Here is a 12,625-nt window from a genome sequence, read left to right on the forward strand (position 1 = left end):
ACACATCCCTGCCCGTCCTAGGTCCTACCTGTTGCCCTACAGTCTTTGCTGGGCGAGGCCACATCCTGGGTGACACTCAGCCCTTTGCCACTTTTCCACCCTGAGCTGTGCCAAACACTCTCAGGAAGTCTCAGACAAGAGGCAGATGGGGAGGGAGAGACAGTCAGGAGGTAACACCTCTGTTATATAATGCGAAGCACTGAACCTCCTGAGAGCAACCTTGGAGATATCTCCTGGCCTAGCACTTCCGAGTAAACAACTACTTGAAAGAGTAAATTACAATTTTTTATTTGATCGCCAGCGTACAGTCAGATTAGGGTGGGATGGAACCAGATTCTTTAAGACATGTGTCATTCATTCATCCGATTGATACTTGTGTGATGCCCAATACCTGCAGAGTACTGCGTGAGGCCCAGTAGGGACACACTTTATAACCCTGTCTGGGCCCCATCACCTGGGGAAGTCAGTAATGCTGCTCACCTCCATCCTGTTCTCCCTTTTCAGGACAAGAGATGCTGACCTGTGGCTCCACGGGGTCACAGGACTAGTCCTGGCCGAAACAACCTAAGTCACTTCTGGGTCAGATCATGTCAAGGCTAAAACAAGACCCTCCAAGTTCCTCTCCAGTGCTATGGTGACCCTGCAAGCACTCTCAGGATCTCACGTCCATCAGTTTGGGTCCTTGAGTGCCCAGGATGAGCGGGCCCACCTGCTGACCTCGCTGGACACACAGCATTGGCAAGAAACTGCACTCAGCCCCTGAGATTTCCAGGTCCGCTGTCAGTGCAGAATAACCTCACCTATCTTGCTGATACATTGCTGTTTAAAAAAGAGAGACCCCTGCAAAGTCCCCCTCCCTCATTTGTTTTCTAAATCACATTATCGAAAAGCAAAATTTTTTTCAAAATTCAAGGGCAGTAGGGACTGAATAAAACCTTGAAAGGTATGTCCCGACCGGCGTGGCTCAGTGGGCTGGGCCTTGTCTCGCAAAGTGAAAAGGTCACCAGTGTGAGGTTACATTGAGTGAGGGCACGTGCCTGGGCTGCAGGCTGGTCCCGGGTTGGGGCATGTACAGGAGCAACTGACTGATATTTCTCTCTCACGGAGAGAAACGGAGATGTTTCTCTCCGTTTTCCCTCTCTTCCCTTTTCTCTAAATATAAATAAATTCTTTATTAAAAAAAAAAAAAAAACCTTGAAATGCAGAGGATGCCAACAAGTTGGACAACTCTGAAGGATAAGGAATGAAAACAGAATGACCTTTCAACAACGGAGACATCTAACCATTCATTCAATTCCGCAGAAGAGTTTAAAGGCAAGGAAGAAAAGGTCGCCTTCTAACAACAGGTCCAGTCATTTACAAGGTAGTGAGCTCCCCAGCGAAAGAAGCATTCAACCAAAGGCTGAATGACCACACACTCCCTCCTCACAAGTCCAATACCACTCTGTTAGTCTCTCTAGCTTCCAGTGACCTTAATTAGAATAAGGTCATCATTTCTCCATTGCCCCATAAGCTCCCCAAGGTGGTTCCTTTTTATGCTTCCACATTCCACCTCCACCCCTTGGCCCTTATCACAAAGCCAATTATCTATCAGGTGCTTGATAAACATCTGCTGAATGGATTAAATGAATGGTTGTAGAAAGAGCTCTGGAGGGAAAAGGTTGTTCTAATAACCTCTCGGGCTGCCCCAACCTAGCACTAAATACACCCTGCAGACATCTGGGGGTGGGGGAGCCTCCACCTTAAATAGCAACAAGAAAACAACACTGAACGCCAATACAACACTTGATTGTGATTTATTACTGTACACAATTCGAAAGCAAAGTAAAACCTAACACCGCACCATGGCTAGCTTTGTTCCTGGACATGCATTTACATGTACAGGCAGCTGTTTTCCCAAGTGGAATTGTATGTATGAGGTGTTTGGGTTGTTTTTTTTTTTTGCTATCTAAAAAAAAAAACAAAACACCACACCCTTTGTTTCTATTGCATTGTTACACTCCCTCTTACCCCATCACATGGTTTTTCTTCTCGCAGGAATACAGTACACACCCCGCATTATTGCTGACATAAAAATTACTTGTCAAAATACCTCTATCCTAACACCATCTCAAATCTGATCTTCCTAAAGCCTCAGCCTTTGTTTTCGGCTGGGACCAGAAAACTCAACTACTTCTCCCCGTGCCTCCTGCAGGCTTGGAGGGGAAGGGTAAATGCCAGTGTCGTTTATATTTCTTAAAGTCACCTTTCAAAACAAAACGACCCTGGAGGCAAGTGACAAACCTTTCAAGTTATTTTGTTTTCTTTTTCTAAGGGACTTGGGGAGGGAAACGGTGAGAAGAGAATCTGCCATGGATATTGTTCCGGGGCTACCGCTGCAGAGCAAGGGAGAGCACCAGCAACCAGAAGCCTTTGGCCCTCAGCAATCCCTCCTTCCTCCACAACAAACCCCAGGTCCGTTCCCATAACCGCCCTTGTCCTCTGCTTCTCAGTGCAGGGCGCCAGGACTCTGCCCTCTAGGAGACAATGCCAATGCCAAGGTGTCCTCCTGCGTCTGAAGGTTACGTTTTCATTGAGCTCTATCAGGAGAACCCCAGATCTGGTTAGAGGGACATCAAAACAGAACTATCCTTGGAAAGAAAAGAACAGGCCAGAGTTTTTGGAAAAGAACCAACAACCTAAAGATAAAATGCAGACTGAGAGCCTAATGGTTCACAGCTTTATAAATGGAAACTTAACTAAAGCTCTGTTTCTGTTCTTTGTGCGCTCCCCACCACCCCCCAGCAGCCCTCCCTTCCACCTCCCACTGACTTGCAGCTGACACACTGATACTGCAAACACTGTCACAAGGAAGGGGTTGGGGAGAGAGACATTGTTTCATAGGAAAGTCACTATATTTGACCTGTGCCCCCGTTGAGCACTGGTCAAATTTATAACCAGCCATGCTGATACCTTTTCAACAAACGCTATCCTACTCAAGCCAAAATATATCACTACACATAAGAAAGCAGGTATATATCCAAATCCTACGTTCAGATACAACTGCCTCTTCTCATCAAAGGGAAGCAGGTGGAATTTACACAACCCCCAACGTACCCTGCCAGCCCTCAATGCCTTCCTCAAAAGGAAGGTTTCAAGTCATTGCCAATTTCTTTCCAGCAGCCCCCTCCTCCCCACAGACAGGAACCGAATGGTGTGATGCAGAACCCCCGCCCAACACCCGCGCAGACGCCGATGGCCCAGATGACCCACAGACACCCAAGCGGCTACCCAGATTATTCGGGGTTACCTGAATCTGTCATCAAGTCCCTTTCACCCCCTTCTGTGCGATGACATCAAGTGGAAACGCTACGCGTTTGGGAGGCTAGAGGCTGACGAGTAGGAAGCACAGTTGAGTCTGAGCTGGGTTCAGCCTGCAGTGAAACACAGGCGGTAAGGGTTAGATACGTGCAGCAGAGAAAGACATCCAAGCATCCTCCCGGCCCGTGGCGGTGGAGCGAGTGCCCTGAGCGGGTGGGGGAAGGCGGCGGAGGTGTGGAGGGCTGGCGGGCCGCGGAGGGGGCGGAACGCTTCCTAATTGTCTCTACTGGAGACATAGCCACCTCCCGCCACTCCTCTGCAGTCTCCCCCGCCCCCAAGTTCTCCCCTGGTGGTAGCGCTTTTGCTAGCAACTGTAACCCCTCAAGAAAGAAATTCTAAAGAAATATGAGAAAGAGGAGAATAACATCTTGGGGCAAATACACACTGGCAAAATAGACCAGGTACACGGGATAAGATGGGAATGCGGGGCGCCCCGTCACCCGGCCAGACAGACCAGCGCTGCATTCGTGAGCATCCTCCTTTGCTTCACGCCGTCTGCCACCTCATCAAGTCATTGTCACTCTGTTTTGCCGATTTCTCTACTCTTCCCAAAATCATGCCACGCTCCCCCGACCCACCGCCACCCTAGGCGGGATGGGGGTGTGGGGCGCTGCTTCTCGAGCAGCATCCCCCCAGTCCAGCCTGCTTTGTCCTGCCGCTGCCCTTCCAGGAGAAAGAGCCCCGGGCGCGTGGGTTCGCACAAAAGACACCCCCAACATCTGGCCCACCACTGCGTCCTATCCTCCCGGGGGGTAGGGGGCCGCGGGGCCACAGAGGGGCGCGCGAGGGCAACTTCTGCGAGTGGGGAAGGCGCTCAACAAGGGGCTTGCGAGAGGACCTACTCCAGTGTGTGCGGAGTGGGAGCGCAGCTGGGGCGCGCGTGCATGCACGTGCACCTCTAGGGGCACGCGCGGCGCGGGCAAGACAGCTCCTTCGGACCGGAGCTCCAGGGGGCATCCGAGGACTCGGCAGAGCCGCCGACAGCGCCATTCCCCACCGTAAACCAACCCCCCTTCCCTAGCCCCAGCCGACAGCCCAACTCCACCAGCGCCCCGACAAACGCAACTGCAGGGACCACCTCCCCACGCCCCGGGGCTTCCCCCGGTCCCACGCCCTGCGCTTCCCTCCCCGAAACCCCTTCGGCCCTACCACCCCCATCCACCAGCCAAAAGGTATCCCCAACACCAGGAGGCGTCTCCCCCCTTCCTGCTTCCCTGCTCCGGGTGCGGCCGCTTTGCGGGCGCTGACATCCCAGCGTGCCCCTCTTGCCGCCCCCGACTCTGGAGGGGCAGAGCAGAGAAACAAACCGAAACTCACCGACCTCTCTCGGCGCGGACTCAGGCGCGCTCTACAGAGGCAGAGGCGGTGGCGGCGGCGGCAGCGGCAGCATCGCCCGGTGGTCCCGCCGCGCCTGCCACCCGCTCCGCGAGACGTGCGGCGCGGTGTGCTGCGAGCTCCGAGAGCACCGGTGTCTGCAACCCCAGCTCCCTGCCCCGCCTTTGGGGAGGCGCCCCACCTGCCCCAACGCCCTCGCTCTCCCAGCTGGACACTGCCGCTCAGCAGCGAGCGGGAGATTTTTGTGTCGCCGCCCAGACTAAGGCACCCAGGGGGTGGGGGCGAGAGGCCGGGCTCTGCCGCCCGCGGCACCGCCCCTGCCCCGCGGCTCCACCCCCTCCAGCTCTCCCCCAACACACAGCGCTACCTGTCCCAGACGTCAGTAAGTGCGTCCAGAATCGCATACCACCCCCTGGGGTGAGGGCCACCCACCCTCCCGCGTGCCCTTTCCCGGCCTTGCCCCCAAGGGTCCAACCTCGGCTGGGTCCTCGACGTCATCTCTTCCACCCTAGCAGGTGGGACCAGGGCTGGAATCAGGTGTGAAGGGAGGCCGAGCTCCGCCGATGGGCGGGGCGGAGGGGTCTGAGGCCGGCGGGAACCAGTCTGCAGCTCCGGACCAGGGGACCGAGCGAGGGAGGAGTTGAGATCGTCTGGCTTCCAGAAACTGCGTGGATCCGCGTCACTGCAAATACTTGTTGGCTGACCCTTAAAGTTCACGTAGTGCAGCCAGGGCGAGCCTGTTTTCGTGGACGGGAGGCCCGATGCATCCCCCTCTGGCTCCCCTGGGTGGGGTAAGAGGAGCAGGGAGGTACGAGTGCTGAGGCTTCTGTGACAGCGCGGACCACTGAACCCCCGGCCCACCCTAATCTCCACCTGAAAGCCAAACTCCTGCTCCAAACGCCTAGTTCCCCCAAGAACGTGGTCTCTTGCTTCTGGCGTTAACCATGAAATAGGAGAAAGGAGGAGGGAGGTTGCTGGTAGAGGTTTCCATGTCCTGGTGTCATTTTGAAGGATTTCTAGGGAGAACGAGGGCCCAGAAGTGGATGGGAAAGCGAAGGCACCTTTCCTGGACTGCTGCACCAGTTCGACACAGTGGTCCCTTAGTCATCCACCCGAGCCCTTCCCCGCAGCCTGAACGGGCTGTCTTCAAGTCCCCCAGGCGGGTCCCGAAGGAAACAGCGGCCATTCTGACCTCTCCCAATAGCTCATTTAAGTGCCTCTGCCAAGATGGTGAGGAGGAAGCCCTGCGAGCCAAAGGGAGCTGTGACCTCCCGAAATTCCTAACGGACTCAGGTCAACCGACAACCCTGTCTTGTCCCCCAAATAAAGCCTGTTAGTAATGTTTCCGAGCACATACAGAAGTTGGTCACCAAGGAACGGATGAAGCTTGGTGACTGGCAGTCCGGTCCAGGACCCCATTTACAGCCTTCACCTGGCTCCTCCGTGTGCTTTTGTTCCCTGACCTTGCAGCTTTTCCTGTACAGTCGCCAGGCGTGGAAGTTAATTCGTGTTCTAAAAAGCCTAAGGGGTCTTGGAGCAGAAAACTTCAAGAGTAATTTCAACCTCAACTTTAGGGCAGAAAAAAAAAAATTTTTTTTCAATGAGAAGCTAATGAGAGTATTGAAAACTCTGATGTTGGCTAGGGGCTTGGAATAGGATGACGAGTTAGAACAACCCAAGATTTTACTAGGAAAGTTTAGCCCAGAAATATTATGATTATACAAGGGTGAATTTTTAAAAATTACTTTTAAGAAGCTTATTTCAGGGACCAGTAATGATTTCAAAATGTTTAAACTTTTTTCAGCCACTTTCAAAGCAATTCAGGATTCGAGCATTCAGCAGGGTGTGGGGTAAATGCTCCATCCTTGGCCATTCATTCCCAATGGCTGGTGTTTTAATTCACATAGCATCATGGGTGTTCTGCCTTCTGTCCAGTCTTGTAAAGCTGTCACACAGAGAAGGTTAATTAACTGGGGCAGACCGGGATAAGCCAGTTCTTAAGACTAGCTGGGGGGGCCAGCTCGGGGCAGGCAGCAACCGTTTGAGGCAGGGGAAGAACAGGCAACAACATGTCCTAGAAACAGATTCTTAGGTGAGACAGTTCCAGGAGCAAGGTCACCTGGACCAGGCAGTGTTCAGAGCTACAAGCTCAAAGCTTCCAGAAACCTACACCAGACTGAGGCTCTGCCTATGCCTGGGGGTGAGATAGGATCAAGGCAGAGTCCCAGGTCTTGATAAAGTAGAGTGCTGGGTGAGGCCCTAGCATTGGGGAACAAGATAAGGAGCAGACAGATGTTCATGAATTCATTCCACAAATATTCCTTGAGTTCGGACTGTGTACTGAGAACCAGGCCCTAGGGTTAGGAGAGAGAAGAAAATAGACCCAAATTCCTGCCCTCACAGAATTGACAGCCTAATGGCGGAAGCAGAGAATACACAGCATCATAAATAAGTAAAATACACTGTGTCGCAGGGTGAAAAAGGGAAGGCGGTTATGAAGTCTTCCCTGGGAGAGGGCTGAAATTTCAGCTCTATGGTCAAGGAGGTGCCTTTGGAGCGGAGAGCTAGAGGAAGGGAGAGAGGGAACAAGCCATGCCCGTCAACAGGGAAGACTTCCTGTTACTGGGGTACACAGGAGGACACAGGAGGGCCTGCACAGGCAGACCTGGGAGATGCTGCACGTTCAGTTCCAGACCACCACAAAGAAGCGAGTTGTCCTCTTTTTCTGGTGGAGAGTCTTGCCTTCAATTTGTAAAAAGCATAAAATCTGTGAAGCACAATAAAAACCGAGCGCAATAAAATGGGGACTGCCTCTATTTCCCCAAGGGCAAAGTTGAGATATGGGTACTGGGTCTGTCAGATAGTGGTCAGTCAGACCAACAGTATTGATTCATGCTTAGTCACCTGAGGTTGAATTAAAGCCACTTAAATCAAGACAGGGCTGAGCTCTTATCTCTGGTACCCTCAGCAGAGAGCACAGGTACCCAATAAATGTTTATTGAGCTGAGCCCTTAAATCTTCCAAGACGTGGATGGAGCCAAGATGAATGTGACCCCATAATACCCAGGGAAGCACTACAATTGGGGATGATACTTCCACAAAAACAATAAAAATGTCTACATCTCTTCCATGGCTTTTCCTGTCTGTCTTTCTGATCAGGGCAGGAATTTGCTTTCCAGGTGTACCTAACACACTAGGTGGGAGGGAGAGAACCAAGCAAAGGAGAGAAGGAGGGAGAAGAGAGGGAAGGGGATCTGGACAGGGGAACAAACCCTGCTCCCTGCTTTCTACCCCAAACATCTAAATCCCGCCCAACAGTGAGTGAGGCTGAGTTTTCGGTCCAACATGTCTGAGAGGCTCACGCATTAAAATTGCATCTTGAAACTGAATTACAGCAGTAGTTGCACATGTAAAACAAGTGGATTTTATGGGACATAAATTGTACCTCAAAATTTTGTTTAAAAACATTGAAAAAAAGCACCCATGTTTATTTAGACCACTTTTTTTTCTTGGTTAATTTTTAGACCACGTTCTTGTGCCCTCAATGAGAAGACAAAGGGGCATATCTTACCAGCTACATTATCATCCTTCCTAATAGATGTGTAACCTCATTGATTTGCATGAAATAAAAAGCATATTTTGGTCTCTGCCCCCTGGTTCCTGGCACTGAGCTCCTCAGTCCCTTGGAATTTCCTTGGTGACAGGAGTGTCTTTTTGTTGTTCTGAGAAGGTGACTCTGGGTGAGCTTCTGGATGGGGGCTGGTCACCAGAAAGACCAACCCCTGATTAGCAGCTTGGGATTTTCAACCCCACCCCGTATTGTCCTGAGAGGGGAGAACAGCTGGAATGCAGTTAATGATCCATCACTCCTACGTGATGAAGCCTCCCTAAAAATCCCGAAAGTAGGGGGTTCAGAGACCTTCTGGGTTGATGCACACGTGGAGGTGTGGGGAGAGGGGTATGTTCAGAGTGCCTGTGGAAGCTCCGTGCCCCTTCCCACGTACCTGGCCCTGCACAGCTCTTCCACCTGGATGCTCATCTGTATCCTTTCTCATATCCTTTTGGAACAACCTGGTGAGCAGTAAGAAAACGGAGTTCTTGAGTCCTGTGAGGCGCTCTAGCAAATTAATCAAACCCGAGGAGGGCGCCGTGGGAACCTCCTATTTATAGCCCATCTGTTGGAAGCACAAGTGACAACCTGGACTTGGGATTGGTGTCTTGTGGTAGGGAGCGGTCTTCTAAGACTGAGCCCTGAACCTGTGGGATCTGCCACCATGGCCGGGTAAATGAGTTAAATTACAGGACACCCAGCTGGTGTTGCAGAGGATCACTTGGGGGGGGGGGGGGGTAGAGGGGAATCCACACATTTGTTGACCAGAGTCTGAGAAGTAAAGAAGAAAAACATGGGAGGAAAATTGAATTTTTCTTATTCAATTTGAAAATTATTTTTCCCTTATGGGATATTTGCCCCCTTAAAGTATATTTAGTGTTTTTAAAAACCTAAAAGAAAGTCTTCAAGCACATATAGTTTAAGATAGTTTAGTAATAATGACTGCTAAATATAGTACACATTTCAAAACTGGCTTTTATTTTGGGGCCCTACCTAAACCAATCCCATAAGACCAATTTCTCTGATAACAGCCTTCTAAGGGAGGGATGCAGTGTACCCGACACAGTGTCTAGGGCCAGGTACTATCCAAGGGTAGCACAGCCTCCCCCGAACAAAATACTGAAGTATCCTGGAAACCCCAAAGGATTTTCGCAGGAGCTACATTCAGACCGCTTTTCTCCAAGTGGTGAGGGGCTGAATGAAGACATCTCTCCTTTCCTTTAACCCCGTGTTTGATAATGTACAACAGGCATTCCCAAACAGCTGGTTACAACTATGTGACCATATTCACGAGGGACAGTGAACATATTTGACAGGCTGTAGGCACAGGCATCAGTGTGGATGATGGCCGTGAACTAAATGGCCGTTTTGGTATGTCCTGGCTGAATGTCAACTTAGGCTATGATGTCACCGTTCTCTGGACGCCCTCTTTAACAGCAGGTATCTGGTGTTTTCTCAACACATTTGTACCGTTCGGGTTGAGTAAGGTCCTCACACCCACCAGTAAGGTGCTAGTGACTTTGCTGTACATATAGTAGAGGGAAGTCATTGTAAACTGAATTCTGCCCGCTCCTGCACAGTCAATGTGAGACACAGTTCTCACTGCCTAATGGTTTGGAGTGATTCCATCTGATCTGCCAGGGAAGGACCAGAAGGTGCAGCTGCTCTTGCCCCTGTATCATCTGTCCTATTCAACTTCCCCCCAAGCCAACCTCACTTTCTGTTCATTCGAGCCATTCCTCCTGTCCTCCTGAGCTTCCCTTTCCATCATCTCTCAGACATCTGGCATCCCCTTAGCTCCTGCTCTCATCTGGCCATGAAACCAACGCCAGACAGTGAAATGGTGCAGCTTTGCGACAGGAGAAAAGGAATAACAGCACGAGGAAGTTCCACCACCATTTTTCAAGACCCAAGTCTAAATCCAATGTCTTGCCACACTGATCCCCAGAAGCCGGCGCATGTTCCTGCAGGATCCATTGTTTGGAACTCCATCCCGAGCCTGCAACTTACCCAGGTTGACCTGGCTCCTCTACCTGCTGCAGGTCCGGACCTGGCTTCACCCAGCCCCTTCTCACCACGGCCACAACCAGCTATAGTAATTCTAACAAAAGGGAGCAAACATGTGTTGCTGGTCCTTCTGGACCCAGAGGATCAAGTTAGGGTATCCTCTAGTGGTCAGGAGACGGGACGGCAACCTCTGGCATCACCCGGAGGTCAAGCCCTGGAAGAGGTCAGTGCAGGCAAAGCCTGGTAGACTGTCCTCCACATATTTTCTCCCTCTTCCTGCTTTAGTGCCTTTCCTCTGCTATTGCTGCCTTTCCTTCCCAGCGGGTGGAGTGTGCTGGGAAGGGGGATGGAGTTGAGCACCCCCATTAGATTCTCAATCTTTTTCCTTCAATCGCTTCATATCTCCCCCTTCAGAGTACCCATAACAGTTTGGCAGGTTCACATATTAGATTTTTCTTTATCCTCACCCAACGATATATTTTTCCCACTGATCTCAAAGGAGAGAGAGGAAAGGAGAGAGAGAAACTTCAGTGTGAGAGAAACATCCATCGGCTGCCTCCTGTTGCTCCCTGACCAGGGATCGAACCGGCAACCCAGGTATGTGCCCTGACCCAGGATCTATCAAACCCACCACTTTTTGGTGTACAGGATGATGATACTCCACACAACCGAGATACCCGGCCAGGTGTAGATTATTTTAAAGATCAAAAATTATTCTGCCACAGGGCAAGGGGACTTCGGGGTAGTAATCAAGTCCAAACTCAGTACATAACATAACTTCGTTGGTGAAAGGTTGTTGAGCCCATGTACCAGTTAGTGTTACTGACCGTGACCAGCAGTATTTGCACGCACCCTGGCAAGAATCTCGGAATGATCGTCCCCACTTCAAAGATGAGGAAACTGATCCCTGATTCTCCTGGAGAATGTAAGCGCCTTGCCCAAAGTGACATAACCAGTAAACAGAGAGCAGGAGCTGGACCCAGGTCTGCTGAATCCAAAGCACTCCCTCTGAACCGCTGCATCGAGAGTCTTCCCAGTGACCACAGAATCAAGGCCAAATCTGCTTGATTTGGCTCAAAATCATCTCTCCTAAGTCTCTTCCAAGGGAGTTCAAGGACAACAAGTGGCCTCCAAGCCTGACACTGTGGCTCAAAAGTCATTAAGAATTTTAGAACAGTGACAACAGAGTATAAAAGCAAGTATTGGGCCCTTCAGAGTGTGGGGTCCTGTGTAACTGCGCAGGTCATAGGTCCATGAAGCCAGCCCAGCCGACTCTTACAATCCTCAGAATCATGGGAAATAGACGCCAGTAGTTCTACCATTGGGCAATGCCATTGCATCCACTCACCTCCTAAAGTGGGCTCAGGAACCATTTAAGGCCCAGTCTGCATTGCGCACGTCTTCGCATTGGAAAATGTAGAGGCAGAGAGATGGAAAAATTCAAGGTGTCTTTGGAGATTAGATTTCACGAGAACTCATTTCTATGAGCTTCTAGATGTTCAGCTTCTTGGTTGGCACGGAGTCTCTGGTTCCTTTGCATTTCCCCATAACACTAGGCCGAAGCTGTGATGTGACAGGCACTCAAAGCATTTGCTGGCGGGCCGGCTATACTTGGGACATAGAAGATAAGTTAGAAAAGGAGGGCTTTTAAAAATTATTTATTGATTTGAGAGAGAAAAAACATCAATTTTGTCATTGCACTTATGCACGCATTCGTTTTCTTTTTTTTTAATTTTAATTTTTTATTGTTATTCAATTACAGTCGTGTGCCTTTTCTCCCCATCCCTCCACCCCACCCCATCGTTGTTTCTTACATGTGCCCTAACCAGACGTCAAACCCGCAACCTCGGCATATCTGGGTGATACCCTAACTTAGCTACCCAGCTAGTGCAGAAAAGTAGTTTAAGTTTCTGTGTGAGAATGTGTAGAGGGGTGAACTTTGTTTGGAAATAAAAAACAGGATAGTTTTTGAGCAAAAGCGCGGTTTAGAAAAGCTGGCCTGTCCCTGGAGTGGAGGGTGAGTCGAAGGGCAGAGGCGGTGGAAGTGAGGCGCGCAGCTGGACAGCCATTACCCTGGTGCCCAGAAGGTGACCGGGACTGGAAGGGACTGGCCGGCACAGAGTGTGTGATAATGCTAACAACAGCGTCTAATTCTTTTCAGTTATCACACCTTTTCACACCACCGTTTCATTTGCTCCTTCAATAACCCTGCTCAGGAGGGGTTATCACATTCTACAGAACTGGAAATTGAGTCTTACCACATGTAAATGATTTCCCAGGGGAGAGTATGGCAAGGCCAGGCCAGCGGCAGAC

The 12,625-nt window shown here is 50.6% G+C and overlaps 1 protein-coding gene across 2 annotated transcripts in view; it reads right to left on the minus strand.

Annotated features, from left to right (window-relative positions):
* The window catches only part of RNF152 (ring finger protein 152), a 62,975-nt gene extending 58,040 nt beyond the window's left edge, over positions 1 to 4,935 (minus strand). Inside the window, exons 1-2 of one of the 2 annotated variants that reach the window (XM_045187917.3) lie at positions 4,682 to 4,935; positions 3,290 to 3,413 (exon numbers count right to left, since the gene is read on the minus strand). The gene's annotated coding sequence lies outside the window, so the exon portion shown is untranslated. Of the gene's footprint in view, positions 1 to 3,289; positions 3,414 to 4,677 lie in introns of both variants that reach the window. The other variant, XM_045187918.3, reaches the window with a different exon arrangement.
* Positions 4,936 to 12,625: the final 7,690 nt, after the last annotated feature.

This window comes from Desmodus rotundus, chromosome 10 (genome assembly GCF_022682495.2).
Source record: "Desmodus rotundus isolate HL8 chromosome 10, HLdesRot8A.1, whole genome shotgun sequence".
Taxonomy (NCBI): Eukaryota; Metazoa; Chordata; class Mammalia; order Chiroptera; family Phyllostomidae; genus Desmodus; species Desmodus rotundus.